This window comes from Crocuta crocuta, unplaced genomic scaffold (assembly GCF_008692635.1).
Source record: "Crocuta crocuta isolate KB4526 unplaced genomic scaffold, BGI_CrCroc_1.0 scaffold65, whole genome shotgun sequence".
Lineage (NCBI taxonomy): Eukaryota > Metazoa > Chordata > Mammalia > Carnivora > Hyaenidae > Crocuta > Crocuta crocuta.
This window is the reverse complement of record NW_027530683.1, coordinates 272,207-285,206: the sequence shown is the minus strand read 5'-3', so window position 1 is coordinate 285,206 and position 13,000 is coordinate 272,207. Positions and strand designations below refer to the sequence as shown.

At 39.0% G+C, this 13,000-nt stretch overlaps 1 non-coding gene across 1 annotated transcript; it reads right to left on the bottom strand.

The window, feature by feature from the left end:
* Positions 1-4,181: 4,181 nt before the first annotated feature.
* TRNAQ-UUG (transfer RNA glutamine (anticodon UUG)) lies at positions 4,182-4,266 on the bottom strand. Its single transcript is given in 2 exon segments — positions 4,182-4,218; positions 4,230-4,266. It is a non-coding gene; the product is annotated as a tRNA-Gln (tRNA).
* Between the last annotated feature and the right edge of the window lie 8,734 nt (positions 4,267-13,000).

Sequence of the window (13,000 nt, the reverse complement as noted above, 5' to 3'; positions counted from 1 at the left end):
TCTATTTCCTTCTCTGTGAATCCCAGTATCACTTCTGGGTCACCCTGAAGAGAATATTCTTAAATATCAAGGTCAATGAATGATTTTTTTTCTTATCCCACTGTCTTTTCCCCTGTTTATCAATAATAGCCTAAAATAATGACACATTTTGGTTAACTTTATACTTGGGCCAAGTTCTCTCTTTCCTTCTTTTTTCCTCTCCCTCATATTATTTGCCATTACCATATGTTAATTTAAAAAATTTCTTCATTTCTGTTGGATGTTTTACTATTTATGTTTTCTTTTTATTAAAAAAATTTTTAATGTTTACTTTTGAGAGAGAGAGAGGAGAGACAGAGCACAAACTGGTGAGGGGCAGAGAGAGGGAGTCACAGAGTCCGAAGCAGGATCCAGGCTCTGAGCTGTCAGCACAGAGCCCAATGCGGAGCTCAAACCCATGGACCACGAGATCATGACCTGAGCCGAAGCCAGACACTTAACCAACTGAGCCACTCAGGTGCCCCTGTTTTCTTACTCTTTAGTCTTGGAGTCTTTGTCTTCCTGTTGCAAACCAGACTGGCTGATTTCTAGGCCTATGAACAGAGAGAGCCTGCCTTTTTGCTGATTTCTTGGGATTACTCCTGTATTTAATAGAGCCTTTATCTTGTTTTGGGTTTTTTGTTTTTGTTTTAAAAATTTTTAAGTCTGTTTTACAGGAGTTCACTCTCAAGGTATTTCCTTAGAAAGGATGTAGGGAATATAAAATCTGAATCTTTCTCATGCTTAAAATCCCAACCCTCTACTCCCTTTTTTGGTACTAGTTTAAATGGGTATAGAATTCTAAGTCAGAATTTTGAATACATTGTTCTTTGAATATCATTTTAGTACCAATTAACATCAATATATTGTGGGGTTTTTTTGTTTGTTTGCTTAACATCCATTGTTGCTCCTGAGAGGTCTGAAGGAAATTTGATTCTGGGGGTGCTTGGGTGGCCCAGTCAGGTAAGTGTTCAACTCTTGATTTCAGCTCAGGTCATGATCTGATGGTTTATGAGTTTGGCCCCTCATTGGGCTTTGTGCTGATGACACAGAGTTTGCTTGAGATTCTCTTTTGGTCCCTTCCCTGCTTGCTCCTCTGCTCTCTCAAAATAAATAAAAATAAACTTAAAAAAAGCAAATGTGATTCTGTTCTCTGTTGGTAACCTGATTTTTCTCGTATAAAAATTTTTAGTTTTTTTCTTTATCTTTGGTGTTCTAAAAATCACAGATTGTATCTACATGTGAGACTTTTTTCATTCATTTCTGGCTAGTCCAGGTCCTCTGAGCACATTCCAAGATGGAATTATAGACATTCAAGAGATTTATTGAAGGAGAGCACCTGTGAATGATGAAGGGGTGGTAGTGCAGAATTAGGTGGAGAGAACCTTTCAGATTGTGATTCAGATGGCATCTGTGAGGAGAAGAGGAGGGAAAGAAGGAAGAGTGTAGGGTGAGGATAGGAAGAACCTGATTCCAGTGCAGCTCCAGGAGAGATTGCCTGGTTAGAGGTGTCCCTCATTGGATAGGAATGGCTCTGCTCTAGGACCCTTCCATGTTCTGTCCTTGGCCGGGAGCCACCCCGATAGAGAACCTGGTCTTGGTGTGAATTCTAAAGGTGTAGCAGCTCAAGGCTGGCAGCTGACTGTACTTGCAGCAGTTTCTCTCTTGAAGACAAGATATGACTGGGGTACTCCTGGCTGCCACGTCGTGTTAGATGTGTGTCCCAAAACTCTGGGATTCTTTTCTTTTCTTCTTCTTCTTCTTCTTTTTTTTTTTTTTTGGTAAGTTTCTTTCCTACTTTTTCTCTCATAATTTTCATCTGTCTCCCTCTTCCTCTTTTTTTTTTTCCTGGAAAATTTTCTCAACTATATTTTCCAATCATTCACTTAAAGTTTTTGTTTTCAGCAATCATTACCCTTTGAGAACATTTTAAAATTATATTTTGGGGGCCCCTGGGTGACTCAGTTGGTTAAGCGTCCGACTTTGGCTCAGATCACGATCCTGTGGTTTATGAGTTCAAGCCCTGCATGTGCCTGCTTCAGATTCTGTGTCTCCTTCTCTCTCTGCCCCTCCTTCGCTTGTGCTTTGTCTCTCTCTGTCTCAAAAATAAATAAAATTTAAAAAAATTATTTTATACTTTTTTCATAGAACTGCCCTTTTTGTAAAGATCTAATCTCTTGAATTTCTCTGTTGTAAATTAGAAGTTTTTTTGATTTATCTCTTTTCCCTAGGGTTAATAATTCTGCTTGTTTATCTTGGGCTTTTTGTCCTTACATACCTGGTAAGCCTTGAGTTGTCCATGTTTAATGAAGATGAACTAGTTAGCGGATTCTAGCTTACACATAACTCTTTCTGTGCAACAAGGATACTTTTCTTGTTTGGTTCTTCCTGGGAGATCTTTGTGTGTGTTGGGGGAGGTGGTGGGGGATGGAGGATGGGGGTGAATCCTGAATCTGTGACTGACAGGCTTTTCCTAAAGATGGCAGATAGGGAGCTGGCTAATTGGATGTAGGCCATTCAGATACCAGAATTAGAAGGGCTTCATCTAGGATACTGCCATTCACTCTAGATGTTTTGCTTGTTCCAAACAGTTTAATTTCTTTAAGGAGTTATCTCTCTAGTATTTTAGCTGGAGACCAGTCCTGGCTCACTGCGTTGTGCTTGGGATTGTGGCAGGGAAATGGTGGTACCAACTTTTAGGTGTTCTTTGTGCAGATCTTCAAGTCATCTGCCTGTTTTCTCATTCCTATCCCAGATCTGTACACAGTATACTAACTGGCCCTGAGCCCATCGTCAGACTCTATCAGGCATACTGACTCTCAGCCCCTGATAACAGATTCTAGGCTGTAGCATTCTTGACCTATTTTTCCCCCAACCTAATCCCATCTGTTCCTTTGTCCTCCAGAAAGTTTTGAAACCTCATTTGTTGCTGATCTCTTACTCTTTTCAGCATTATGGGGTCTATTTCTCTTGTCTCTTCTTTGTGTTTATTTCAGTGGGGCCTTGAGGGGCAGTGTAAATGCATGTGCTTAGTCTGCTACCTTGAAGCTTAAGTTTTCTTAAGTTGTTCTATTGTCACCATCTGCAAGCATAGTTAAAGGAGTAGGTAGGTCAGAGTTCAAGATAGTGAACTGAGCATTCATTATTTTGGACTGATAGGCAATACGCTTGGATATTTCAGGAAAGAATACTTTTTGGTCCTGGTTGGGTAACTTTTCCCTTCACTTTGATCTTCTGAATTTTTTCAGTGGAAAATTTCAGTGGAAAATTAAGTAGAAATCATGGTCTTATAAGAAAAGTTAGAAAATGGTCAAAAGCAGAAGAAAATCCAAGGTCACCACCAAAGCATAACCGTTTTTTGCATTTGTGTTGTGCTTCCTTCAGGCTTTTTACCCTTCACATATTTTTTGTATTATTGTAATTATGTGTGTCTATAATTTTATATTCTTAACTGTAATCTAATATAAATAATTTTTGTTAGTCTTTGTAAAACCATTTTTAATGGTTGTTTTACTTTCCTTTTTGTGAATATAGTTTACTTGACTATTCTTGCTGAACACTTAAGCTGTTTTTAATTTTCTTTTATGTCTTTATTTTGAGAGACAGAGAGCAAGCAGGGAAGGGGCAGAGAAAGAGGGAGACACAGAATCTGAAGCAGGCTCCAGGCTCTGAGCTGTCAGTACAGAGCCCAATGCAGTGCTTGAACCTGTAGACTGTGAGATCATGACCTGAGCCGAAGACGGATGCTTAACTGACTGAGCCACTCAGGCGCCCCTGCTTGTAATTTTTTAAAGAATTTTTAAAGAATTAAATATGATCATTTAATATCTTTCTGCATATAATGTCTTACTGCATAATATCCTTCCCCCCTTGATTTAGAATGCTTTTTTAGGGATATTCTTAAAATATATTCTGGGGCCAGAATTTGGGACTGGGGACAGAGAGTTGTTAAGAGAAAAAGGAGATCACATTCTTTGGAACCAGGTTAGTTGAAAAAACAGTTTTTTCTTTTTATTTATTTATTTGTTTATTATTAAAAATTTTTTAAATGTTTTATTTATTTCTGAGAGAGAGAGAGAGAGCATGAGCAGGGGAGGGTCAGAGAGAGAGGGAGATACAGAATCTGAAGCAGGCTCCAGGCTCTGAGTTAGCTGTCAGCACAGAGCCCGACGTGGGGCTTGAACCCACGAACCATGAGATCATGACCTGAGCCAAAGTCTGATGCTCAACCAACTGAGCCACCCAGGCGCCCCAGATTTTTCTTTTTAAAGCCAGACAGTTTGTAGACATGGTTAGATTATATAAAATTATTTTGTGAGTATAGTTGATGATTTTTAGTCTGCCTCAGGTGTGGTTCAGGGTTTACTATGCGTTTAAAAAAGCGTCTAGCCTTATAACCTTTGCAAACTAAACTTCGTAATTTTTTTCCAAGTGGCAGCTACATTGACAGTTGATATGAGTGCTATAAAAGAGGTGGTGGGTTTTTTGATGGGATATGGGAGCTTTCTGATAATTGTCTATAAAGAACAGCTAAGCTTCCTACATTGTATTATGTTTCTTGCTTGCAAGATAAATGCAGCTGAAACGAGTTTGACAAAAATCAGTATAATACTGGTTTGTGTAACTAGGAATTTCACAGGTATATCCAGTGACTTAAAGTATGTCATCAAGGGGCACTTGGGTGGCAGAAATAAACATTTAAAAATTTTTTTTAAAAGTATGTCATCAAAATTTGGTCTTTCTCTTCTAATCTCTTAGCTCCCCTTTTCTCTGTTAGTTTCATTCCCAGATATGTTATCTGCCCATGTAGTAGCAGTGTCTTTAGATTTATATGGATACTATAGTTAGTGTTTAAAATCTCAGGAAGGGAGAGAGCCTTTATTTTGAAATTTCCAGCAAAATTCCTGGAGATGACTCTTACTTTTCTGCCTTGGAGTAAAGTCCCATTTCCAAACCAGCCTGTTGTAGCTGGGGGATGGGATCAGGAACTCTCTTTGGTTGTTGGACAGGATAATTCCCATCTTCATTACATGGAATAAATTTTCTGTTGGAAGAAGGGTTCTGTATGGATTGCTGGGCAGGCAGAAACAACAGGGTCTATTACACACAGGAACAATCTTGCACCTCTTTTCTAGAAAGCTAGTTTGTTTTTTTTTTACAGTTTCCAACTTGCTAGGTAGTACTCACTTTTGTGTGAAAAATTAAAAAAATTGGTGTAGGATAAATGTGTAGAACCATTTTCAGCATTCAGGAATTTTTTTGGTATAGTTCCTATGTCAAGGATCCTTGAATTTTATTTTATTTTTTTTAAAATGTTTCATTTATTTCTAGGAGACAGAGAGAGATAGCGTGAGCAGGGGAGGGTCAGAGAGAGAGGGAGTCACAGACTGAAACAGGCTCCAGGCTCTGAGCTGGCAGTCAGCACAGAGCCCGACGCGGGGCTTGAACCCACGAACCGCAAGATCATGACCTAAGCGAAAGTCGGACGCTTAACCGACTAAGCCACCCAGGTGCCCCTAGGATCCATGAATTTTAAGTGAATGGAGCATACTATGTATCCAGCATAATAGTATGATTTGGTAGCTAGAATAAATTGAGGATTTAAGACTTTTTTTTAAATGTTTCTTTATTTTGAGAGAGAGAGACAGAGAGAGAGGGAGAGCACGCGCACACGAGAATCCTAAGCAGGCTCCATGCTTTCAGTGCAGAGCCCAATGTGGGACTTGAACTCCTGAACTGTGAGATCATGACCTGTCAGATGCTTAACTGACTGAGCCGCCCAGGCACCCTGTATGAGAACTCTTTAAGTTCTACTGTTCTAGTAGATTATACTTATAAAATACAGTATTAGAAACTCTCCTCACCATGCTGTACCTTACTCATCTTATAACTGAAAATTTATACCCTTTAAGCAGCCTCTTCCTATTTTCCCATCCCCCAGCCACTGACAATGATCATTCTACTCTGTTTCCTTTTCCCCACTTACTTTTTTTTTTTTTTAATATTTTTATTTATTTCTAGGAGAGAGAGAGAGACAGCATGAGCAGGGGAGGGTCAGAGAGAGAGGGAGGTACAGACTCCGGAATAGGCTCCAGGCTCTGAGCTGGCAGTCAGCACAGAGCCCGACGCGGGGCTTGAACCCACGAACCGTGAGATCATGACCTAAGCGAAAGTCGGACGCTTAACCGACTAAGCCACCCAGGCGCGCCTCCCCACTTATTTCACTTAGCATAATGCCTTCCAGGTGCATCCAAGTTGTTGCAAATGGAAAAATTTCCTTCTTTTTTAAGGGCTGACAAATATACCATTGTACATATGCCACTGTTTTTTTATTTATCTGTTGATGAACACTTAGTTTCCACATTATAGTGTCTTGGCTATTGTAAATAATGCTGCAATGAACATTGGAGTGCAAGTATCTTTTGAAGCTACTGATTTCATTTCCTTTGGGTATATTACCCTTAAGTGGGATTGCTGGATCATATAGTAGTTATATTTTTAATTTTTTAAGGAACTTCCATGTTATTTTTCCATAGTGGCCATACCGGTTTACATTCCCACCAGTGTGTACAAAGTTCCCTATTATCTACATCTTCACCAGCATTTGTTATCTGTCTTTTTTTGATAATAGATAACAGGTGTGAGGTGGTATCACTACAGTCTTGATTTGCATTTCCCTGATGATTAGTCATGTGGAATATCTTTTTATATACCTGCTGATGATTTGTATGTCTTCTTTGGAAAAAATGTCTATTGAGATTCTCTGCGCATTTCTTAATTGGGTTGTTTGTTTTTTTGCTGTTGAGTTGTATGGGTTCCTTGTATATTTTGTGTATTAACCCCTTTTTAGATACATGGTTTGCAACTATTTTCTCTCATTCCACAGGTTGCCGTTTCATTTTGTTGATGGTTTTCTTTGATGTACACAGCTGTTTAGTTTGATGTAGTTCCACTTGTTTATTTTTACTTTCTTTGTCTTTGCTTTGGTGTCAGATCTAAAACACTTCATGACCAGTGTCAAGGAGCTTAGCCCCAACTGTGTTTTCTTCTAGGAGTTTTATAATTTCAGGTTTATATTCAAGTCATTAATCCATTTTGAGTTGATTTTTATATATGGTATTAGATAGAAATCCAGTTTTACTTGTTTGCATGTGAATATCGTTTTCCCAGTAATATTTATTGATGAGACTGCCCTTTCTCTATTATATATTCTTGGTGTCTTTGTGGAAAATTAATTTACCCTATATGAATGTGTTTATTTCTGGGTTCTCTGTTTTGTTGCCTTGGAATATGTATTTGTTTGTATGCCAGTACTATGCTGATTTGATTATTATAACTTCGTAATACAGTTTGAAGTCAGGAGGTGTGATGCCTCTAGCTTTGTTCTTTCTCAAGATTCCTTTGTCCATTTGGAGTCTTTTGTGATTCCATAGAAATTTTAGGATTTTTTTTTTTCTATTTCTGTGGAAAATGCTATTAGAATTTTAAATAGGAATTGCATTGAATCTGTAGATCACTTTGGGTAGTATGGGCATTTTGACAATAATCTGAAAACGTTTGTTTGAAAAATTTAGATCTGTTAATTTGATGACCCTTTGGATAGTAAGATGGCAAAATAGTCTTGATTTTACTAAATTAGTAGAAAACATGATCGAGTCAGTTAACTAACAGATCATATTTTGTTCCTTTATAAATATTATCTTAGTTATGTTTATATATTCTCTGTGTGTGTGTGTGTGTGTGTGTGTGTGTTCATTCCTAGGTAAGTAGAGTTCTTAGCTTCCAGAAGTAATTACAGTTACAAGGTGGTGACTAATTTTATCCTTCCTGTCTCTTGTTAGTAGGTAGGCTAACCATATACTAATTGTATATTTTTTCTTATTAAAAATAAGAGTAAAATAAAATTATACATAGATTCTATAGTTCCTTTACATTTTCAGATCTTTTCACACATACACACCACACTTTATATGTGCTAGTCATAAATTCATATACTTTATGCATGAATTATTCTGTTGCTTTGTAAATCAGTAGAATTGGTGAATACACACACACACACGCTGAAATATACCAAGGGTGGTTAACACAATTCAGGAAATACAGCAAGAATATTGGACATGGAGAATATGGAACTTCAAAAAATAGAATATCTATGTATTTGAAAACCTAAGTTGAAAAACTGTATTATGTGCCAAACAACAGTATAATTATTTAAGAATGTTAGAAGTCTGGGGCACCTGGGTGGCTTAGTCGGTTAAGCGTCCGACTTTCACTTAGGTCTTGATCTCGCGGTTCGTGGGTTCGAGCCCCGCATCGGGCTCTGTGCTGACTGCCAGCTCAGAGCCTGGAGCCTGTTTCAGTCTGTGACTCCCTCTCTCTCTGACCCTCCCCTGCTCACGCTGTCTCTCTCTCTCTCCTAGAAATAAATAAAAAAACATTAAAAAAAAAAAAGAATGTTAGAAGTCGTATAATACAGGGGTTCTATCATCTGGGTTCAAATTTTGCTCTACCACTCACTAGTTTTATGACCTTGGACAGGATTCTTAACCTTTCTGTCCCTGCATTTCCTCATATGTGAAACAGGTGTGATATATACTAGAGGGTTGCTGTGAGGATTCAATAGAGTACTTTCTAGTGAGATGGTTAAAATAGTGGTTGGCACAATAGTTATTCAGCACATGTCAGTCATCCTAGTTCCTAGCTAATTTAATCAGTGGTATCTCAGAAAATTTCACTTAAGTGAATATTTTTTTATTAAAGTCCATTCTTTTAAACAAACTTTTCTCATAACCATCTTGTATGAAAACCTTTCTGCAATGTACTAAATGTTCCATTAACTTTTTATACAGATGATCCGAAGAGAATACATTTTCCTATTGATTCAGGGTAATGACAGATGTCTATCACTGCCATGTAATTCAAGCTTATTACAGGGGTATTTGGGTCTGTTTCAAGTTCCTTCACAAATGGCTTAAGATTAATTATATTCTCTTTTTAGGCATTTAAACATCTGTTCCTTCTCAGAGTCACTCCTTTCCACATCTAATCTGCTGTGGTCTGAGGAACCAGACGAACAGTCTTCCTAGAATTCTGGAAGTAAGAATAAGCGAGCTAAAAGGAAGTGAAAGTGGCTTTTCTGATGGGATGCCTTTCAGCATTAGTGCAGGGAATACTTGTTTCCACAAGAGTTTTTTGTTTGTTTTTGTTGTAATTTGAGAGAGAGGCTGAGCACATGCGTGGGGGAGGGACAGAGAGAGAGAGAGTGTGTGTGTGTGTGTGTATGAGAGAGAGAGAGAGAGAGAGAGAGAGAGAGAGAGAGAGGGAATCCTAAGCAGGCTCTGTGCTGTCAGCTCAGAGCCTGAAGCGGGACTCCATTCCATGATCCAGAGATCATGACCTTAACCAAAATTAAGAGTTGGTTGCTCAACCGACTGAGCCACCCAGGTGCCTTTCTGACAAGAGTTTTTATACTTACTTCTGGATCCTTGGCTACCCTCTATACTCCAAATAACTGAAGTTGTTTTATTTAATGCCTATATTAACTAAAAATTACTCTAATGACAATAGTGCTTTAAATTGAAGTATTGACTGCAGTATTGTGCCTACAACTTTTAAACTCTCAGTAGAGATTTGAGCCTCTTTTATCTCACTGTGATGCACTCATCTGTGAGTGAGGGAGAGATAATAGTCTGTCTTTCCTTGGTCACATTTTAGACTCAGCCAGAATCATGAGCCGAGTCAATAGTAAACATGCATTTATTGGTAATTTGGATCATACTGATATTTTCAATTATAAATATTTTAAAAATACAAACCAGAAAGAACAAAGTAATATAATGAATGCCCTTTTACTTACTACCTAGATAGAGCAAACTTAACATTTACTGTATCTTTTTGCAAGAAAAGATGTCTGAGATGCAGTTGCCTTCATGCCCATACCAATTCTTGCTCTCATGCCCCAGAGTGAGCACTCTTGTGAAGAGGATGTGGATTTTTTTTCCAGTTAAATGTGTTTATGTATAATATGATTTATTTTTCTTGCCTTAAAAAAAAAGATACATCAATACTATCATTACATATACCCTTCAGCTGTTGGCTTTTTTCACTCAATATTATTTTTAAATCATCCATATTAATACATATAGATCTAGTCAGTTCTTTTTAACTACTGTATAGTCTTCCACTCAGGATATGCACAACACATTCATTCTGTTATCAATGGACAGTAAGTTGCTGCTGATTTTTCTTTAAATTTTTTTTTAATATTTATTTTTTGAGAGGGAGACACACACAAAGTGTGAGTGGGGGCGGTCAGAGAGAGAGAGGAAGACACAATGTGATGCAGGCTTCAGGCTCTGAGCTGTCAACACAGAGCCCAGCAGGGGCTCCGAACTCACAAACTGAGATCATGACCTGAGTTGAGGTCGGCCACTTTAGCCAAGTGAGCCACCTACGCGCCCCAATTTTTCATTGTAAATATGTAGAAATAAGCATCTTAGTATTTGTTTCTTTGTCATATAAGCAGTAGTTCTCTAGAGCTGTAGTTTTCAAATGGGCACATCCCTCTGAGTATGCAAAAAATTTCCAAGTAGTATGCTTTCGGAAACTTGCCAGAATTTTACTTTCAATGTGTATTCTCTCTTCCAGAGCTGTTCTTCCCAAGGATGAACTTACGAAGAAGATGCAGGTTCTTTTTCTTACCCTCCCTTTTGTGTTATTCCTCTCCCATTTTACAAAAGAAACACATACCTTTATTGTGGATCTAATCTCACTATTATGTGTCATACTGAGGTATACAGACCTCTGGAACTTGAAAGGGACTACTTGAAATATTAGTGTCAGTGCTGACAAAGTAAATAATTCTAATGATTTCTTTCAACTGATTGACTTATCTAAAATAAATTTTTGGAATTAAAAACATCCTTTTTCAGTTAAAAAATTTTTTTAAATGTTTATTTTTGAGAGAGACAGAGCATGAGCAGGGAGAGAGGGAGACAGAGAAGCCAAAGTAAGCTCCAGGCTCTGAGCTGTCAGCACAGAGCCTGATGTGGGGCTCAAACTCACAAACCATGAGATCATGACTTGAACCTAAGTCAGACGCTTAACCGACTGAGCCACCCAGGCGCCCCCAATTTTTTTTTAAAATATTTTTATTTCTTTCTAGGAGAGAGAGAGAGAGACAGCGCGAGCAGGGGAGGGTCAGAGAGAGAGGGAGTCACAGACTGAAACAGGCTCCAGGCTCCGAGCTGGCAGTCAGCACAGAGCCCGACGCGGGGCTTGAACCCATGAACCGCGAGATCATGACCTGAGCGAAAGTCGGACGCTTAACCGACTAAGCCACCCAGGCGCCCCCAATTTTTTAAAAGTAAGCTCTATATGCAATGTGGGGCTTGAATTCATGACACTGAGATCAAGACTCACATGCTCTACTGACTGAGCAAGCCAAGCACCTCTAAATTAATTTCTGATGATATTTTACTGTGTTTTTTTGGTCTTATAATTTTAGGACTTTGAAGAATGAGTGCCATTGCTATAACAAAACTCTCTGTCTTCCCATCTCCTTATTTATGGGAAAAAGATGTTTCAGTACTTGTGTTTATAAAAATGCAAAATAGGGAATAGAATTGATGTTGGACCTGACTCATTTCAGGAGCAAGTAACATCCATCCATGGAATATGAACTAACTGGAGGGGAAAAAAAAGACCCAGCCTCATTCATTAAGAAATAGCTTTCTGGGGGCCCTGGCTGGCTCAGTTGGTAGAGAATGTAACTCTTGATCTTGTGATTGTGAGGTCAAGTCCCCCCATTGGACCTAGAGCTTACTTAAAAAAGATACAGCTCTAATAAGTTATACTAATTTAAATTTATATTTAAAATTTTGATTAATTATGACTTTATTATGTATAAAAGCTAAATGTGGGAGAAAAATTTTAACATAGCTTTCTAAAACAATTATATGTGTTAAATAATATACATATTAAATGTTTATTAAGTTTTGAGAGAGAGCAAGCAGGGGAGGACCAGAGAGACAACAGAATCCCAAGCAGCCTCCACATTTCAGCACAGAGCCCGATGCAGGGCTTGATCCCATGAACTGTGAGATCATGACCTGAGCTGAAACCAAAAATTGGACACTTAACTGATTGAGCCACCCAAATGCCCCATATATATTTTTGTTGCAGAAAATAATCCATGAAAGAATGATTAACAAAGGTATATTTGTATAAAGACCGTGGGATAGTTGGAAAGGTTATGTAGCAGTCTGGGTGAAATCAGGAGACAAACCACACAGTAGTTAACAAGGCAAAGTTTAATATAAAGAATTATATGACAAGAGTGTAAAGAAGCTCTGTATGGCTCCCTAGGTCTGAGGGAGGGCCCTCATGGTAGGACAAACTTGGAGTGGGGAAGTATTCTTGGTTCAAGTGTTCTTCTTGGTGAGAGTGTGGTCCAGCCCCTGGGACAGCAGAGAGGTCTCTGTCCATGCTGCACGTGGGGAGTAAGCAAACAGCAACCAGCGTGCAGTGGGAGTCAGGGTGACAGAGATGGGAGGCCTTCAGAGCCAGTGTGTGGGTCAGGCAATGGCTGCCCCATGAGTGACCCTTGGGATCAACAGGTCCAGTGTGCACATACTCCGGGCAGGCAGTGGGAGTCCAGGTGCTAATGCAGGCAGGAGACTTTCAAAGCATGTGGGCCATGCAGCTGTTCTAGTTTCTGTCAGCATGGCTGAAGGGAAGTTCAGGCCACGGCTGTAAGGCCACAGAAGCACTGTGTCTGGGCCCATGGTTGGGGCAGGCTCCACTGCAAGTTTTAACACCCAGGCTGCCCATGCTGGCCTGCCTGGGGAGCTACAGGGGAGTTTCTTCCTTCTGCCATGCCCCACATGGCCTTTAGTAGCAAAACTTAATAGCTCGCTGACTTTAAAGGTGCACTACTTAAAGGAGTTCTGTTATTAGTACATATTGAACAGTGCATTCAGAG